The 20,216-nt window shown below is 37.6% G+C and overlaps 1 protein-coding gene across 5 annotated transcripts in view; it reads right to left on the reverse strand.

Moving 5' to 3' along the window:
• Positions 1 to 20,216, reverse strand: part of PWWP3B (PWWP domain containing 3B) — a 35,298-nt gene that overhangs the window by 4,261 nt on the left and 10,821 nt on the right. For all 5 annotated transcript variants that reach the window (XM_067024165.1, XM_067024164.1, XM_067024162.1 and 2 more), the window contains 2 exons: positions 2,899 to 3,030; positions 541 to 615 (listed from right to left, as the gene is read on the reverse strand). The gene's annotated coding sequence lies outside the window, so the exon portion shown is untranslated. The remainder of the gene's footprint in view (positions 1 to 540; positions 616 to 2,898; positions 3,031 to 20,216) is intronic.

Raw genomic sequence — 20,216 nt, forward strand, 5'->3', positions numbered from 1 at the left:
ACTTGTCTAAGAACTCTTTGGAAGCACTGTTGTAGCTGAACACACAGCTTTATAAATTTTAAGCTATAAATGCTTCCTTGTCTACCCAAAGCAGGCGGACAAAGATAATAGGGTCTCTATCTCTTGAACCCAGACCATAGCACAATGACCTTGTTAATAGCATGAGCTTAGAAGGTAAAGATTTAGAATGGCTACCATGTTCACATATTGGATAAGATAATTATCAAGGATCTTTTGAGAGTCAAGTGGCTGGATAGGACCTCAGGTGGAAATCTGAATAGTCTCTTGCATGAATTCTTCATAGTGGTTTAATATATGAGATTCTTTCCCCAAAGTAGAAGCTATTACTTTTAATTACAAAACATTATGGCTATAGAACAGGGAGCAAAATGAATTACACCTCAAATTCTCAATCTAACATGATTTTAATATGAAATGTAGTTTTTAATTTAAAAATGCTAAATCTGCAGAGAAAGAAACAAAATAAATTATACCCCAAGTTCTCAACATATTTTTAATGTGAAATGAAAAGAGCCTTACCCAATGTCACGTGGATCAGGAAGGGTCTGGCCCTGTGATCCGTCTGTCTTGATTCTCACTCCAAAAGGAGACAGGCTGTCCAAAAGGAGACAGAGAATCAAACAAATTAAATGAACAAGGCATAAAGAAACTTCTCTACCAAAACTTTAGCAGGCATGTCATTCTGAAACACAGGAATGAAATGAAATTTCATCTGTGATGTAGATGTTTACTGTCCTCCTTGGTTTTATTATTTTAAATTCTCTCTGTGTGATATAGTTATGATATCTGGTTCATGTTTAAATCATCTTTCCCAGGAAAAGTGTGAGGTTAGGACAAGAAAGGGAAGTAACAATTGCCTTGTGTCTACTATGAGCCCTCCTATAGATTTTGTTTGAATCCTCAAATCAGTCACTGTGTGAATTTTTCATCCTTTACACACATAATTTTTTTCAACAGAATTTTATTCACACTCTACATGCTGTTTCACAGCCCACTAATACAAAATATGTTTCATTGCTTTATTGGCCTACTTCATAAAAATGGTTGCCTGGAGAAAATTTAGGAAACCTGTCAAGCGCCACCTTGTGACCAGAAACAGAACTGCAGCCTCCGCAGGAGCTAAACACAGAGCCTCAATCACTCTAAGAATTTTCTTATTTATGAGAAGGGTGGGAACTACATTTAGCCAGCCATGAGCCTTTCCAGGCTTCTAGAACTTTCTAAGTTCAAGGGGTTTATTGTGTAGGATAAGAGGATTAAAATGTCTTCAACTATAATGTTTCTGGTTATAAAACATGCAGAAGCTTATTAAAAATTGAAAAGATGCAAAAGGATATATGCAAAACTAAGTACAACTCTCTATATAAATAATCACTCTGAATATTTTCTATCTTTCCAGAGTTTTTTTACATGTATAGATAAGTGCATATCTTTTCAAAACAACATCAGATCTCAATTAAGAGCATAGTTTGAACATCATCCTACATAAGTATTTTCCACATGACTTATGAATTACTTTAAATGAGGTTTTTTCCACATTTATAACATTTTATCTCAAAATTTTTCCTGATGATGTAAAACAAGTAAATGAGTAAGTATATATCAATATTTTAAATATTTTAAAAATAGAGAGCAGTAAAGCTAGTCCTGTCTCTCCAACTACACAAATAAACAATCCTGTTAAATAAACAATCCTGTGTGGCAGATATGTTTTCCCAGATTTGGTTGCATGAATTATATAGTAGCATATATATGTTTTACTAACACACATATTTATTTTTAAGTGAGATAATATGACAAACGCTATGCTACAATTTGCTTTTTTCACTTTATATCTCAGACATTTCAAATCTCTACATGTAAAGGATTATGTTTTTATTTTCCAGATACATAGGTATTCCACTTATGGATGCACCCTGCCATATAATATTTTTTAAATTGCTAGTAGAAATAAGCCAAATTCTCTCTCTGTCTCACTCTTAAACTTAAAAGATATAGAAAAATGGTTATTGCTGACCATGGCCATACCTGTGGTCTGAAAGAATGAGTTGCAAGGTGGACACAGGCAGGGCTGTAGCCAACACAGCAACCAGGCTACGTGCCTGATCAGGTCAAGGAAAATTTCCACTATCAGCAAAAGACTGGGGTGGGGGGGTATGTTTGCATGTCTGTGTGTGTCTATGAATGCTTATGTGTTTGAAGCAAATTGGATATGCTATTTCAGTTTCATTTTTCTTTCATGATTATAAAATTAATCATGGGGAAATCTATTCTAAAGATGGTGATATAGGCAAGAAATAATATTAACATAGTAACTTGACCATCCAGAAATGCTAGCTAACATGGGAGCTTATTTTCTCCCAGATTAAAAAAAAATCACACAAATATACATGCATATATATGTGCAAGTGTCTTCACTCAAATACATACTTGTTCCCCTTTCCATGCTCATGTACAGGTGACACATACATAGTCTATGTGTCAATCAAATTATAGAAGTATTTCCCTCCATGCTGTCATATATTTTTATCCATCATTTTCTGTGTAAATTAATAAATGCTTAAAAATTCAAACAGTTACAGAATGTCTAGCAATATAAACATCGAATGCCAAGTCAATAAATTAGCATGAACACCCGTGCTGCACTGAGGTCTTAATATAGAGGCTGTAATCTGATCACCCCTTCTCCCACTGTGGACTTTTAAAGCACTGGGAGATACAAAATTCCAAAGGATTAATTCTTTCAAAATGCCAGCAATTATCTCAAAACCAGGCACTTTTCCCACCACTCTAAGACCACTGTCCCTATTTTTCTCATCTTCATTCTAGGGTCCTGGGAAATCCCTATAAAATAACTAGCTTTAAGACAGCCATTACCTGGAAGCTTCTTGTCAGCTGCAGCCTGGTGAAATGCAGCTCCTCCCCCAAGACTGGTCAGGCGCAGCTCACTCCCAAGCTTCTCAGAGAATGCTCCACCCCCTCCCTGTGATGAAGACAGACGGTCCTTCCCTGAATTAAGGGAGGGAGAATTGCCCAGTTAAATTGCTGAAGTGTTAAAGGGTAGAAATGTTCCTTTTAAAATAACTTGAAAGTGAATTGGCAACAAGTGTCTGTTTAGTTTCCCTTAGGGTGGTGATTTCTTGAAAAAAAGAGGTTGCAAATCACTTTATTAAGAAAAACTAATTTAAACTATTTTATCATATTTTCCTTGCCTTCTCTGCACCTTACCTTGGTAGGTAAATTTAAAACCCAGCTGGTCATGCTTCATTAAAATAGTTCACTAAGGATCTTAACTGGGATTGCACTAAAAATGCACATCATTTTAGGGAAAAGGACTTCTTTATAATTTTTTCTGTTTCCAGGCCATGGTATATCTTTCCTTTTATTCAGTTCTCTTAAATGCTTCAGAAGTTTCCAGAGACGTCTTCATGAACACGGATATTTCTGATCAGAGGCTGAAAATCACTCATTAGGCAGGAAAGCACCCATTTCAATAAACCCTCATCAATAAATGGCAGTTCCTTCTTCTTATATTTTATTGGCATTTTTCACTCATACAATTCAATGTGGGGGAAATTAACTTTCAAAAATTCACATGGACATGTACACGTGGAACTTCTCCTATAGAACACCCACCAAAAGCTGGCAGAAGACCTCAGACCTCCCCAAAGGCAAGAAACTCCCCACGTACCTGGGTAGGGCAAAAGAAAAAAGAATAAACAGAGACAAAGAATAGGGATGGGACCTACACCAGTGGGAGCGAGCCGTGAAGGAGGAAAGATTCCCACACACTAGAAGCCCCTTCGCGGGCGGAGACTGCGGGTGGCGGAGGGGGAAGCTCCGGAGCCGCGGAGGAGAGCACAGCAACAGGGTGCGGAGGGCAAAGCGGAGAGATTCCCGCATAGAGGATCGGTGCCGACCGGCACTCACCAGCCCGAGAGGCTTGTCTGCTCACCCGCTGGAGCAGGCGGGGGCCGGGAGCTGAGGCTCGGGCTTCAGGCAGATCCCAGGGAAAGGTCTGGAGCTGGCAGAGTGCAAACAGCCTGAAGGTGTTAGTGCACCACGGCTGGCCGGGAGGGAGTCCGAGAGAAGTCTGGAGCTGCCGAAGAGGCAAGAGACCTTTTCTTCCCTCTTTACCTCCTGCTGCGCGAGGAGAGGGGTTTAAGCGCGCCGCTTAAAGGAGCTCCAGAAACGGGTGCAGAGCTGCCGAAGAGACAGGAGACTTTTCCTTGCCTCTTTGCTTCCTGGGACACGAGGAGAGGGGATTAAGGGCACCGCGTAAAGGAGCTCCAGAAACGGCCGCGAGCCGAGGCTGTCAGCACGGACAGTAGAGACGGGTGTGGGACGCTAGGGTTGCTGCTGCCACCACCAAGAGGCCTGTGTGTGAGCACAGGTCACTCTCCACACCGCTCCTTCCAGGAGCCCGTGCAGCCCGCCACTGCCGGGGTCCCGGGATCCAGGGACAGCTTTCCTGGGAGAATGTACGGAGCGCCTCAGGTCAGTGCAGCGTCAAGCCAGCCTCTGCCACCACGCACTCGCCCCGCATCCATGCCCCTCCATCCCCCCGGCCTGTGCCAGAGACCCCGAATCAGCTGCTCCTTTAACCCCGTCCTGTTTGAGCGAAAGGCAGACGCCCTCCAACGACCTACACGCACAGGCGAGGCCGAGTCCAAAGCTGAACCCCAGGAGTTGTGCGAACAAAGAGGAGAGGGGGCAGTCTCTCCCAGCAGCCTCAGAAGCAGCAGATTAAAGCTCCACAATCAACCTGAAGTGCCCTGCATCTGTGGAAAACCTGAATAGACAGCAAAATATCCCAAGTTGAGGAGGTGGATTTTGGGAGCAAGATATACTATTATTTTCCCGTTTTTTCTTTTTGTGAGTGTGTATGTGTGTGCTGCTGTGTGAGATTTCATCTGTATAGCTTTGCTTGCACCATTTGTCCTAGGGTTAGACTGACCCGTTTTTTTTAATAGAAATTTTCTTCTTAATAATTATTTTTTATTTTAATAACTACATTTTATCCTACTTTATTTTGTCTTCTCCCTTTCTTTCTTCCTTCCTTCCTTCCTCACTTCCTTTCTTTCTTCCTTCCTTCCATCCCTCCCTCCTTCCTTCCTTCCTTTCTTTCTTCCTTCCTTCCATCCCTCCCACCTTCCTTCCTTCCTTCCTTTCTTTCCTTTCTATTTTTTCCTCCCTTTTATTTTGAGCCATGTGGATTAAAGGCTCTTGGCGCTCCAGCCAGGTGTCAAGGCTGTGTCTCTGAGGTGGGAGAACCAACCTCAGGACACTGGTCCACAAGAGACCTCCCAGCTCCATGCAATATCAAACGATGAAAATCTCCCAGAGATCTCCATCTCAACACCAAGACCCAGCTTCACTCAAGGACCAGCAACGAACAGTGCTGGACACCCTATCCCCAACAAAGAACAAGACAGGTCTACAGCCACATCCATTAGCAGAGAGGCTGCCTAAATTCATAATAAAGCTACCAACATCCCCAAACACACCACCAGACGTGGACCTGCCCACCAGAAAGACAAGATCCAGCCTCATCCACTAGAACAGAGGCACTAGTCCCCCGAACCAAGAAACCAACTCAACACACTGAACCAACCTTAGCCACTGGGGACAGCCAGCAAAAACAATGGGAACTACGAACCTGCAGCCTGCAAAAAGGAGACCCCAAACACAGTAAGATAAGCAAAATGAGAAGACAGAAAAACACACAGCAGATGAAGGAGCAAGACAAAAATACACCAGACCTAACAAATGAAGAGGAAATAGGCAGTCTACCTGAAAAAGAATTCAGAATAATGATAGTAAAGATGATTCAAAATCTTGCAAATAGAAGAGACAAATTGCAAGAAACAGTTAACAAGGACCTAGAAGAAATAACGAGGAAGCAAGCAATGATGAGCAACACAATAAATGAAATGAAAAATACTCTACATGGGATCAATAGAATAACTGAGGCAGAAGTATGGATAAGTGACCTGGAAGATAAAACACTGGAAATAACTACTGCAAAGCTGAATAAAGAAAAAAGAATGAAAAGAACTGAGGACACTCTCAGAGACCTCTGGGACAATATTAAACGCACCAACATTCGAATTATAGGGGTCCCAGAAGAAGAAGAGAGAAAGAAAGGAACTGAGAAAATATTTGAAGAGATTATAGTTGAAAACTTACCTAATATCGGAAAGAAAATAGTCAACCAAGTCCAGGAAGAACAGAGAGTCCCATACAGGATAAACCCAAGGATAAACATGCCAAGACACATAATAATCAAACTGTCAAAAATTAAATACAAAGAAAACATATTAAAAGCAGCAAGGGAAAAACAACAAATAACACACAAGGGAATCCCCATAAGGTTAACATCTGATCTTTCAGCAGAAAATCTACCAGCCAGAAGGGAGTGGCAGGACATACTTAAAGTGATGAAGGAACAAAAAGCTACAACCAAGATTACTCTACCCAGCAAGGATCTCATTCAGATTTGATGGAGAAATTAAAAACCTTACAGACAAGCAAAAGATAGGAGAGTTCAGCACCACCAAACCAGCTTTACAACAAATGCTAAAGGAACTTCTCTAAGCAATAAACACAAGACAAGGAAAAGACCTACAAGAAAAAACTCAAAACAATTAAGTAAATGGTAATAGGAACATACATATTGATAGTTACCTTACATGTAAATGGATTAAATGCTCCCACCAAAAGACACAGACTGGCTGAATGGATACAAAAACAAGACCAATAAATATGCTGTCTACAAGAGACCCACTTCAGACCTAGGGACACATACAGACTGAAAGTGAGGGGGTGGAAAAAGATATACCATGCAAATGGAAATCAGAAGAAAGCTGGAGGAACAATTCTCATATCAGACAAAATAGACTTAAAAATAAAAACCATTACAAGAGGCAAAGAAGGACACTACATAATGATCAAGGGATTGATCCATGAAGAAGATATAACAGTTGTAAATATTTATGCACCCAACATAGGAGCACCTCAATATGTAAGGCAAATACTAACAGCCATAAAAGGGGAAATCGACAGTAACACAATCATAGTAGGAGACTATAACACCCCACTTTCACCAATGGACAGATCATCCAAAATGAAAATAAATAAGGAAACACAAGCTTTAAATGATACATTACACAAGATGGACTTAATTGATATTTATAGGACATTCCATCCAGAAACAACAGAATACACATTTTTCTCAAGTGCTCATGGAACATTCTCCAGGATAGATCATATATTGCGTCACAAATCTAGCCTTGGCAAATTTAAGAAAATTGAAATCGTATCAAGTATCTTTTCCAACCACAACACTATGAGACTAGATATCAATTCCAGGAAAAGATCTGTAAAAAATACAAACACATGGAGGCTAAACAATACACCACTTAATAACGAAGTCATCACTGAAGAAATCAAAGAGGAAATCAAAAAATACTTAGAAACAAATGACAATGGAGACACGACGACTCAAAACCTATGGGATACAGCAAAAGCAGTTCTAAGAGGGAAGTTTATAGCAATACAATCATACCTTAAGAAACAGGAAACATCTCGAATAAACAAGCTAACTTTGCACCTAAAGCAATTAGAGAAAGAAGAACAAAAAACCCCAAATTTAGCAGAAGGAAAGAAACCATAAAGATCAGATCAGAAATAAATGAAAAAGAAATGAAGGAAATGATATCAAAGGTCAATAAAAGTAAAAGGAGGTTCTTTGACAAGATAAATAAAATTGATAAACCATTAGCCAGACTCATCAAGAAAAAAAGGGAGAAGACTCAAATCAATAGAATTAGAAATGAAAAAGGAGATGTAACAACTGACACTGCAGAAATACAAAACATTATGAGAGACTACTACAAGCAACTGTATGCCAATAAAATGGACAAATTCTTAGAAATGCACAATATTCCGAGACTGAGCCAGGAAGAAATAGAAAATATGAACAGGCCAATCACAAGCACTGAAATTGAAACTGTGATTAAAAATCTTCCAACAAACAAAAGCCCAGGACCAGGTGGCTTCACAGGCGAATTCTATCAAACATTTAGAGAAGAGCTAGCACCTATCCTTCTGAAACTCTTCCAAAAGATAGCAGAGGGAGGAACACTCCCAAACTCATTCTATGAGGCCACCATCACCCTGATACCAAAACCAGACAAAGACGTCACAAAGAAAGAAAACTACAGGCCAATATCACTGATGAACATAGATGCAAAAATCCTCAACAAAATACTAGCAAACAGAATCCAACAGCACATTAAAAGGATCATACACCATGATCAAGTGGGGTTTATTCCGGGAATGCAAGGATTCTTCAATATATGCAAATCAATCAATGTGATACACCATATCAACAAACTGAAGGAGAAAAACCATATGATCATCTCAATAGATGCAGAGAAAGCTTTTGACAAAATTCAACACCCATTTATGATAAAAACCCTGCAGAAAGTAGGCATAGAGGGAACTTTCCTCAACATAATAAAGGCCATATATGACAAACCCACAGCCAGCATTGTTCTCAAAGGTGAAAAACTGAAACATTTTCCACTAAGATAAGGAACAAGACTAGTTACCCACTATCACCACTCTTATTCAACATAGTTTTGGAAGGTCTAGCCACAGCAATCAGAGAAAAAAAAGAAATAAAAGGAATCCAAATAGGAAAAGAAGAAGTAAAGTTGTCACTGTTCGCAGATGACATGATACTATACATAGGGAATCCCAAAGATGTCATCAGAAAACTACTAGAGCTAATCAATGAATTTGGTAAAGTAGCAGGATACAAAATTAATGCACAGAAATCTCTGGCATTCTTATACACTAATGATGAAAAATCTGAGAGTGAAATTAAGAAAACACTCCCATTTACCACTGCAACAAAAAAAATAAAATATCTAGGAATAAACCTACCTAAGGAGACAAAAGACTTGTATGCAGAAAACTATAAGACACTGATGAAAGAAATTAAAGATGATACAAATAGGTGGAGAAATATACCATGTTCTTGGATTGGAAGGATCAACATTGTGAAAATGACTCTACTACCCAAAGCAATCTACAGATTCAATGCAATCCCTATCAAATTACCACTGGCATTTTTTAACAGAACTAGAACAAAAAATTTCACAATTTGTATGGAAACACAAAAGACCCCGAATCCCAAAGCAATCTTGAGAATGAAAAACAGAGCTGGAGGAATCAGGCTCCCTGACTTCAGAATATACTACAAGGCTACAGTAATCAAGACAGTATGGTACTGGCACCAAAACAGAAATATAGATCAATGGAACAGGATAGAAAGCCCAGAGATAAACCCACACACATATGGTCACCTTATCTTTGATAAAGGAGGGAAGGATATACAGTGGAGAAAAGACAGCCTCTTCAATAAGTGGTGCTGGGAAAACTGGACAGCTACATGTAAAAGTATGAAATTAGAACACTCCCTAACACCACACACAAAAATAAACTCAAAATGGGTTAGAGAGCTAAATGTAAGGCCAGACACTATCAAAGTCTTAGAGGAAAACATAGGCAGAACACTCTATGACATAAATCACAGCAAGATCCTTTTTGACCCACCTCCTAGAGAAATGGAAATAAAAACAAAAATAAACAAATGGGACCTAGTGAATCTTAAAAGCTTTTGCATGGCAAAGGATACCAGAAAGAAGACCAAAAGACAACCCTCAGAATGGGAGAAAATATTTGCAAATGAAGCAACTGACAAAGGATTAATATCCAAAATTTATAAGCAACTCAGGCAGCTCAATAACAAAAAAACCAACCATCCAATCCAAAAATGGGCAGAAGAATTAGATAGGCATTTCTCCAAAGAAGATATACAGATTGCCAACAAACACATGAAAGAATGCTCAACATCATTCATCATTAGAGAAATGCAAATCAAAACTACAATGAGATATCATCTCACACTGGTCAGATTGGCCATCATCAAAAACTCTAGAAACAATAAATGCTGCAGAGGGTGTGGAGAAGAGGGAATACTCTTGCACTGCTGGTGGGAATGTAAATTGGTACAGCCACTATGGAGAACAGTATGGCGGTTCCTTAAAAAACTACACATAGAACTACCATACGACCCTGCAATCCCACTACTGGACATATACCCTGAGAAAGCCATAATTCAAAAAGAGTCATGTACCATAATGTTCATTGCAGCTCTATTTACTATAGCCAGGACATGGAAGCAACCTAAGTGTCCATCAACAGATGAATGGATAAAAAAGATGTAGCACATATATACAATGGAATATTACTCAGCCATAAAAAATGAAACTGAGTTATTTGTAATGAGGTGGATAGACCTGGAGTCTGTCATACAGAGTGAAGTAAGTCAGAAGGAGAAAAACAAATACCATATGCTAATACATATATATGGAATCTAAGAAAAAAATGTCATGAAGAGATTAGTGATAGGACGGGAATAAAACACAGACCTACTAGAGCATGGACTTGAGGATATGGGGAGGGGGAAGGGTAAGATGTGATGAAGTGAGAGAGTGGCAGGGACATATACACACTACCAAATGTAGATTGGATAGCTGGTGGGAAGCTGTTGTGTAGCACAGGGAGATCACCTCTGTGCTTTGTGACCACCTAGAGGGGTGGGATAGGGAGGGTGGGAGGGAGGGTGACACCAGAGGGAAGAGATATGGGAACATATGTATATGTATAACTGATTCACTTTGTTGTAAAGGAGAAACTAACACACTATTGTAAAACAGTTATACTCTAATAAAGATGTTAAAAAAATTCACATGTATTTGTTTGTATGTCAGAAATATATCTTGCACATTTTGTTAGTTAAAATTCTCCTGTGTTAAATTAAAATTTAGATTTCTGATTTAATTTAGAAAGTCAATTTAAAATATTCCTAGTGATAATTTTGGAAATGAAGTTATTTGGGTATGAAGTGTTTTATTTGGTCTCTGTATTATACAATATGTAATGTATATATTTATACATACATTTATTTTTATATATCTTATTTATATAAAATTTATTTATTTTATATACAAACTTATTTATATATAAAATAAACATATATATGTAAAAGTTTTTATTATAGCAGAAAAAGTAAACTAATACTTTGGTCAAAGATAATTACTATCTCCTCCTGATTAACTCAGAACCCAGTTCAACATCTAGAAATATACATGCTTAACAAATTTTGTTGAATTGACAGCATTCAATGTATAATCCAGTTTGAAATCCAGAATGGGAGATGTAAAGAGACACAATATATTATGGGTTGTGAAGACCTCAGTTCTAGGTCCTCCCAAACTTAGGATGATGTTGGGCATCCTTCTGCCAGAGCAGCCAAAGCCTTAGTTTTCAGTGGCTGGTGTCTACTTTATTCTTTTTTTTTTGGTTTAGAAAACACCTTTATTAGTCTTGATTAAGTATCTATGGAAACGACTCTATATTAGCACTCAAAATAAATAATCTTTTTTTTGTTACAGGTGTACAATATAGTGGTTCACAATTTTTATAGGTTATACTACTTATAGTTATTATAAAATATTGGCTATATTCCCTGTGTTGTACAATATATCCTTGTAGCTTATGTTATACATAGTAGTTTGTACCTCATAAGCCCCTACCCCTATATTGTCCCTCTCCTCTTCCCTCTCTTCACTGGTAAGCATTACTTTGTTCTCTGTATCTGTGAGTTTGCTTCATTTTGTTATAGTCACTAGTTTGTGGTATTTTTTAGATCCCACATATGTGATATTATGCTAAGTGTCTTTCAGTTAGCATAATACCCTCCAAGTCCATCCATGTTACTGCAAATGGGAAAATTTCATTTTTTCTATGGCTGAGTAGTATTCCATTGTATATACATACGGCATCTTCTTTACCCATTCATCTGTTATGGACACTTAGGTTGCACCTGTATCTTAGCAATTGTAAATAATGCTGGTACGAACATCAGAGTTCATGTATCTTTTTCAAATTAGTGCTTTTGTGGTTTTTTTGGGTATATATGCAGGACTGGAATTGCTGGGGCATATGGTACTTCTATTTTTAGTTTCTTTTGAGAAACCGCCAGACTGTTTTCCACAGTGGCTGCACCAGTTTATATTCCCACCAACAGTATACAAGGGTTCTCTTTTCTCCACATCCTCGTCAACATTTGTTATTTGTGTTCTTTCTGATGATAGTGATTCTGATAGGTGTGAGGTGATATCTCATTGTGATAATTTGGGGAATGGAGATATTTGGGAATGAAGTGTTTTTTTGGCCTCTGTATTATATACTATGTAATGTATATGGATATATATTTATATATAAATTTTATTTTTATATGTATTTAAAATGTATTTATACAGAAAATAAAAACATATATATGTAAAATTTTAAAATCCACCTTTATGTAAGCATTAATATTGGAATAATACATACTAATAAACTAATGAATATAATCTCTAGGCCAGTATATTATTGAGGGCTCTAATAATTACAGTATGTAATGTTTTGTGCTATAAACAACCTCTAAATCTCAGAGGCTCAGCCCCAAAAGAGTTTATAATGCTGATGTCAAATTTCAATGGAGGTCATCAAACGGCTAGAGAGGGAGAGGATTCTCTGTTCTAAGCAGTCATTAAGAGACTCAAACTTCCCCCATCCTAGGGCTCTACCATCTTCTTCAGCCTTGAAGTCCTCCACAGTTTTTGCACCTGGCTAACAATCTTATGAAGAGGGTCATTGGAGAATACTGTGGAAGGTTTCAGGGGCCAGGTCTGGCAAACATCACTCACTGCTGGTCACAGTCAACTAATTAAAACTGTTATAGAGGCTCGGGAAGGTGGTCTCCCCATAACCCAGAAGGAAAATGAAACAGAATTGGGTGAACACGTAGCATTTTCTCTGCCACAGAAAGTTTTCCCTTTTGGTCTTTCATAGACTTCTGTTATTTGTTTATTTTTTTTAACAACCATATATCATATTTATAATGACTGGGGCAGAGACTTCTATTTGACCACCCTAAAGTCACTCTTTGCATTCTTCCTCATTAACAGAGCCCCAGTTGCATTCAGGGTGGCAGTGTAAACTCTTAAAATATTTCTTTTCCCAGACTCCCTAACAAAGAGCCATGGCCATGTGCTGGAAGTTCTTGCCAAAGGATATAAACAGAAATAGTTGTGAAGATTCTAGAGAAGGTACCTCCAAAGGGGTAAACAGTCCTCTTGGGCTTTTTCTTTTCACTTTCCCTCTTTCTCTTACTTCCCCTCTGGAATTTGACCATGACAGAATTTGGACAGCCATTCTGGACCAAGAAGTGACTTAGAAAATGGATGTAACTCATTAGGGATGAAAGATCCTGAACCTCTGAATAATGGGTCTACCCCATTCCAATCACTTTAACCCAGTGGAACAATAAGGTTCTATCTTACCTAGGTCACTGTGTTTTCCAGTCTCTCTTTCTAGTAGTAGAAAAAAAAAGTTGATCTTATATACAATCACTAACAAAAATAATTTTCTTATTATAGAATTAATCTTTTCAAAGCTTTCAAAGTATTATTACATAATTTAAAGAGGATTATCAGGCTAGTGTAAATATGGATTTATTTAAATGAAGAGATATATTCAATTATATATTTTATAACGTAATATTTCTTTCTGTCTTCTTATTTCACATGTTTGGGAAAAACCAAATGTACATAAAATATGGTCATTACATTCAAATTATACTTTGCTGTGTTTATTTTGTCTACTTTCTATATTGCACATAAATCAGGAAATACTACACCACCACACCATTTTCCAAACAAAATGCAAAGTAAAAGATTAATTCCTTGGACAATATTTTATATTTCATTGTTCTGTAGAAGGAGGGGGAGAGGAATGATATCCAATAATAATTAATGCTACTACTACTACTACTATTATCTTAATGAAGATAGATAATAATTATAGATATAATAATGTCTAATACCTATAAAGTTTTCCATATGCCAGGCACTGTTCCCAGCACTTGGCCTATTATTTCATTTAATAACCAGATGGCTATTTCATGTAGGAGAGTCCCATACCCAACTCATTCTGCATAACAAGAGTAATAATATTAATAATAATGACAAAGATGATAGAAACCAAAAGTGTTTTCTTACCATGTTCCAGGCACTCTGCCAAATGCTCTGTATATACCATCTCCCTCGATTCTCACAAAATCTTGTTAGGTGGGTATTCTGAATATTACCACTTTGTAGATGAGGCATAAGAGAGGTTAATTAACTTTTACGAGGATATCTAGAGACTACTGGGCATATGGGATTTGAATCTGGTACTCCGACTCCAGATCCCATGCTTTTAATCATTAAAACACACTGAACCTACCTCATCACAAATGAAAAATGCTCTAAAAATGTGGGCTGGATGAATGGTGAAGTAATGAATTTGAAATAGTTATGTACTGGGAGTCACTGCAACTTAAAAGATAATCCTGTATTTAATTTAACATAAATTAGTCTTTTATAACATAATCATGGGAGTGAGTGACATCCCATCACTTTTGCCAAATTCTATTGATTGGAAGCAAGTCACAGGTTCTGGCCATACCTAAGCGGAGGGAACTACACAAGGGAGTTGGTCACCGAGTGTGTGTCTACCACAATACTGTATGATTACATTTATGTGACATTTTCAAAAAGATAAAAGTATAGTGACATGATCAGTGGCTGCTAGGGGTTATAGGTAGGGAGAGGGTGTGACTATACAGGGATAGCACAGGAAGTTGTTGGGGTGATGGAATCTTCTATATCCTGACTGTGATAGTGATTATATGAATTTATACATGTGTAAAATCCAAAGAAGTGTACACAAAAAGTCATATATATGATACTTTAAAGTATGATTTTAATGTATAATAATTTAAAAGATTTAAATGGAAAAATTTAATAACTAGCATATAAAAATCAACTCTTGTAAGTATGCTTTAGAAATATTCTGCTTCATCCTAAAGCACATTTAATAACAAAGAAAACAAAACTAACACCCATACATATATTATTAGAAAGCATCAGTTCCATTTCAAATTAGGATATAAAAAACTGTAAGAGAATGCCACCCATAACTTAATGACAAAAATCTAAATAACCTACACAACTATAATATTCCTTGAGCTCATCACAGAACTGAGGTAAAATGAATTCCAAAGAGTAACCAGCCCCTTTGGCAAAGCATGTAGACAGAAGTAGCTGTCACACAAGCAGGTAAAAAAAATCAGCTGAAAGCTTAATGAATTTTTAAATTCTTAAACTTTTAATGGGCTAGTGTGTCAGTAGTTTGGAATATGTGGCACCCAAGACACCTATACACTCACTGCTAAGTTATTTTTCACAGTCCTTAACCAGAAGCACATAAACATGACTGGGGACAATGCAGAAGACCAAAAAGAACCCATGTCAGTGTTCAGATATGCAGGAGGCAACCAGCTGTTGCTGGCGGACAGACACGCAGCCCCACACACTAATTCAAACCCTTCAATCATGGGAAGCAAAAGCCTTAAGTCACTAGGGGAAAAGCAGAAGCCACCTTCCTGGGTAGGGGGAGGTAGGAAACCCTCCAACCCTCAAGACAAAGGCAGAAATCCATAGCTACTGGGGAGCAGTAAAAGCAAAAAAAAAAAAAAAACCTCTGCCCTTGGGAAGGAGCAAGAAACCTCTGAGTCCAGGATCCTATATGAGTAAAAAGCAGTGGTGAGTTACTGCTGAGGAAGGGGCAAGAATATATCTCCTGCCAAAGGTTAACCCTAGATGTAAATCAGAGGTTAGCTGACATTCGGAGGAAAGAATGCTGAGAAAGTGCAACCATCGGGTCTAGGTACATAGTGCCTCTCTAAGGTTGAGGTTAGACAGAAAAACAGAGAACACTCCTTGCCTCACCACGAACCTAGCACCTAATAACAGAGGCCCACTGCTGCAAAACAGGCAAGAGCATGAAGAGAGACACCAGGCTCCCCAACCAGTGGCACAGGTGTAAAGGGACTGCTGAAAATTTAGGATGGAGAAAGACCATTGGGAAAAATCCTCTGGCATTCAGGCTGCACTCTAAGCAAAATAAAGTTTGTTATGCAAACCAGATGATAATGAAGTGAGAAAAGGAGGACACAATCTCCAACATATTTTATGATAGTAGCATTAACCTCATACTAGAAAAAATATAACAAGTAAAGAAAATTACAGATCAATATGCCTCAGAAACAGACACAAATCCAATGATACAGATATAGAAATGATATAGAATTACATAGAAAATGAAACAAAAAATCCAATGGTATAGAAAAAGAATAAAATATGATGAATAAATGGTGTTTATCCTGGAAGTGTAAGGATGGTTATATATTTGCCAATCAATCAATGCAACTCACCATATCACAGACTAAATAAAGAAGAAAAATAGAGAACATCTCAATTGATGCAGAAAAAGCATTTGACATAATTCCACAGACATTCATGATAAAAATGTTTGGCAAACTAGGATTTAAAGGGATCTCAATCAACTTGATCAAGGTTATCTATAAAAAACCTAAAGTTAAAATCACACTTAATGATGAAACATGGAATGCTTTTTCCCTAAAATCGGGAACAAGGCATGGGTGTCTGCTTTCACCACTTCTATTCAACATTATATTGGAAAGCCTAACCAATAAATAACACCTGAAAAATAAATTAAAGCCATGCAGATTGGAAAGGAAAAAAACTACAATGAGACACCATTAACACCATTATAAAAATGGCTAATATTAAAAAGAGAAAAAAATCTGACAATATCAACTGCTTGCAATGATGCAGAGCTACTGGAACTTATACATCATTGGTGGAAATACAAAATATCACAGCTACTTTAGAAATCAGTTTGGCAGTTTCTAATACAGACATACACTTACCAAAAACCCAGAAATCCCATTCCTTGGGTACTTACCCAAGAGAAATGAAACTTATGTACAAAGATCTGTTCTGGAATGTTTATAACAACTTTAATCATAATCAGCATAAACTATAAATCTACTGGTGAATGGATACAGAAATTGTGAAATAACAGAATACCTGTAAACTATAATAAGGAATAAACTACTAATACATGCACCAACATGGGTAAATATCAGAAACGTTATGCTAAGTGAAAGAAGCCAGGTGCAAAAGGCTAGATATTGTATGATTCCATTTATATGACATTCTGGAAAATGAAAAACTATAGGGACAGGAATCAGACCAGTGGTTACTAGGAAGTGGGGTTGAGAGAGTACTGACTACAGCCAGGCAAGAAGGAACATTTTGGAGTTATGGAAATATTCTATACCTTGACTGTACTGGTTATTACATGACCATATATGTTTGACAAAACTCATCAAATTATATACCTAAAAGAGTGAATTTAACTCTATGTAAATTATACCTTAATAAACCTAAGTCTTAAACAGGCATCCAATCAGAATATGACCTAAGAAGTTGGAATTTTACAGTGAGAGTAATGGGGATATACACAGGAATTTTGTTTCTACTTTTGGCCAATGATTGCCAAAGGAGGTTGTGAGATCCACTGGTATGTGTAAAAATATCCTCTGGACCACATGGCACAGGGGGATCAGCTAGGTGGCTTGTGACCACCTAGAGGGGTGGGATAGGGAGGGTGGGAGGGAGGGAGACACAAGAGGGAAGAGATATGGGAACATATGTATATGTATAACTGATTCACTTTGTTGTGAAGCAGAAACTAACACACCATTGTAAAGCAATTATACTCCAATAAAGATGTTAAAAAAAATCCTCTGGAGTGTACAAAGAATATATTAGATATTCAATTTGTTTAACTTCTTTATATATTTTTGTTATGCTTAGCATCTTTATTTTTTAATTTTTATTTTATATTGGAATATAGTTGATTTACAATGTTGTATTAGTTTCAGGTGTATAGTAAAGTGATTCAGTTATACATACACATATATCCATTCTATTTCAGATTCTTTCCCCATATAGGTTATTACAGAATACTGAGTAGAGTTCCCTGTTCTATACAGTAGTCCTTGTTGATTACCTATTTTATATATAGTAGTGTGTATATGTTAATCCCAAACTCCTAATTTACCCCTTCCCCCCCACCTTTCCCCTTTGGTAACCATAAATTTGTTTTCTGTGTCTGTGAGTCTGTTTCTGTTTTGTAAATAAGTTCATCTGTATCTTTTTTTAGATTCTACATATAAGTGATATCATATGACACTTGTCTTCCTCTGTCTGACTTATTTCACTCAGTATGACCATCTCTAGGTCCATCCATGTTGCTGTAAATGGCATTATTTTGTTCTTTTTATGGCTGTGTAATATGCCATTGTATATATGTACCACATCTTCTTTATCCATTCCTCTGGCGATGGACATTTAGGTTGCTTCCATGTTTTAACTAACTTTTATTAACTTCTACTTCTGAATTTGTTTAAAAAATGTTGTGGGGGGCACCTAAGAAGCTGACTTTTGATGAGTAGAAGGGCAGGAAGGAGCTGAAGTCAAAGTGCTATAATCTGGAGACAGAGATCTGGTTAAGAATATGTCCCCAGTAAGAAAGTAGAAGCCAAATAACATAAGAGAGACAGAATGGTTATAGAATAAACAAGTGTCAATATTTTTAGTGTGTGAAATCTATATAAAAGAGTACAAATGGTCCATTTAGAATACTCCCCAAAACCACAAGGGGGCCATAAGCATAGTTAAAGAAAGAAATTTTAGATTCTTAATGGATATTTGAAATATTCAATGACCCCTAAGGCACAGGCACAAACAGTTGAAACTGCCTGTAAACAAAGCTAAGATCTTATTATTAATGTTCACTGGCCGAATGTCAGCCCACCTAAAGCAGAAGAGTATCAGAAGAAAACTTACTAAGGATGAGCATTCCAGGTAAGAAAAAGGCAAGCCAGATAGTGAATCACTGCCAGAGCCAAAGGGACATAATAATCTCTGGTCAAATGTATGTAAACATGACTGGGAAAAAAGAAAAACAAAAACAAAACCCACCAACCAGTGACCTAGAGGTCACAAGAAGATAAACCTGCCATATTTGGAGATTTTTGTATTTCCCAAGTAATGCTAAAACCTACACAGTGCCCATGGATGAAGCTGCTAGGAATTCAAGAGTCAGGATGATGGAATGGGAAACATTAAAAGAAATAAAATGAAAGAAAGGTTGATGAGGACCCCACAATGTCATCATCACAGCACACAGCAAATAAAACTTTATTACAGGGCTTCCCTGGTGGTGCAGTGGTTGAGAATCAGCCTGCCAATGCAGGGGACACGGGTTCGAGCCCTGGTCTGGGAAGCTCCCACATGCCACGGAGCAACTAAGCCCGTGTGCTACAACTACTGGGCCTGTACTCTAGAGCCCGCAAGCCACAACTACTGAGCCCGTGTGCTGCAACTACTGAAGCCTGCATGCCTAGAGCCCATGCTCTGCAACAAGAGAAGCCACCGCAATGAGAAGCCTGCGCACTGCAACGAAGAGTAGCCCCTGCTCGCCAGAACTAGAGAAAGCCCGCGCGCAGCAACGAAGACCCAACGCAGCCAAAAATAAATAAGTAAAATAAATAAATGTATAAAAAAGAATAAACTTTAAAAAATAAAAATAATAAAACTTTATTACACTCTGAGTATTCAGGTAGATAGACTAGGCTGTAGTGTTCTTCAGAGGATTATCGAGCAGAGAAAGACCTTCATTGTATCTGCCTTGGGTAATTTAAAGATAAAGGGAATCCCTTTCTCACTGCACCCTCCACCCCCACCAGCCTCTGAGATACCCAAAGGAAAAGGAAGATCCACTCTGGACCAAAATTATTCCTGTGAGCACTCTGAATAAAGGTACTTATCAGTTCTTTAGTGAGGAGATATGAGAGACTGTTAAAGATATACTGTCTGAATTTCAGAATTTCTCAGACAAGCTTTATGCCAAGCTTGTTATGTGTTAGAAGTTCTCAAACAGATATTCAGACATGGGTATCGGACTGAGTTCTAACTTTAATAGGTCACTAAAGGGACCACTGGAGCTACCAGATATCAAAGTATATTACAAGGTTAAAATAATTTTTAAAAGTTCAGTAACAGTCTAAGCATGTAGCAAGGAGTAGATATGAACAT

The sequence above is a fragment of the Kogia breviceps genome, chromosome X (assembly GCF_026419965.1).
Source record: "Kogia breviceps isolate mKogBre1 chromosome X, mKogBre1 haplotype 1, whole genome shotgun sequence".
NCBI lineage: Eukaryota > Metazoa > Chordata > Mammalia > Artiodactyla > Physeteridae > Kogia > Kogia breviceps.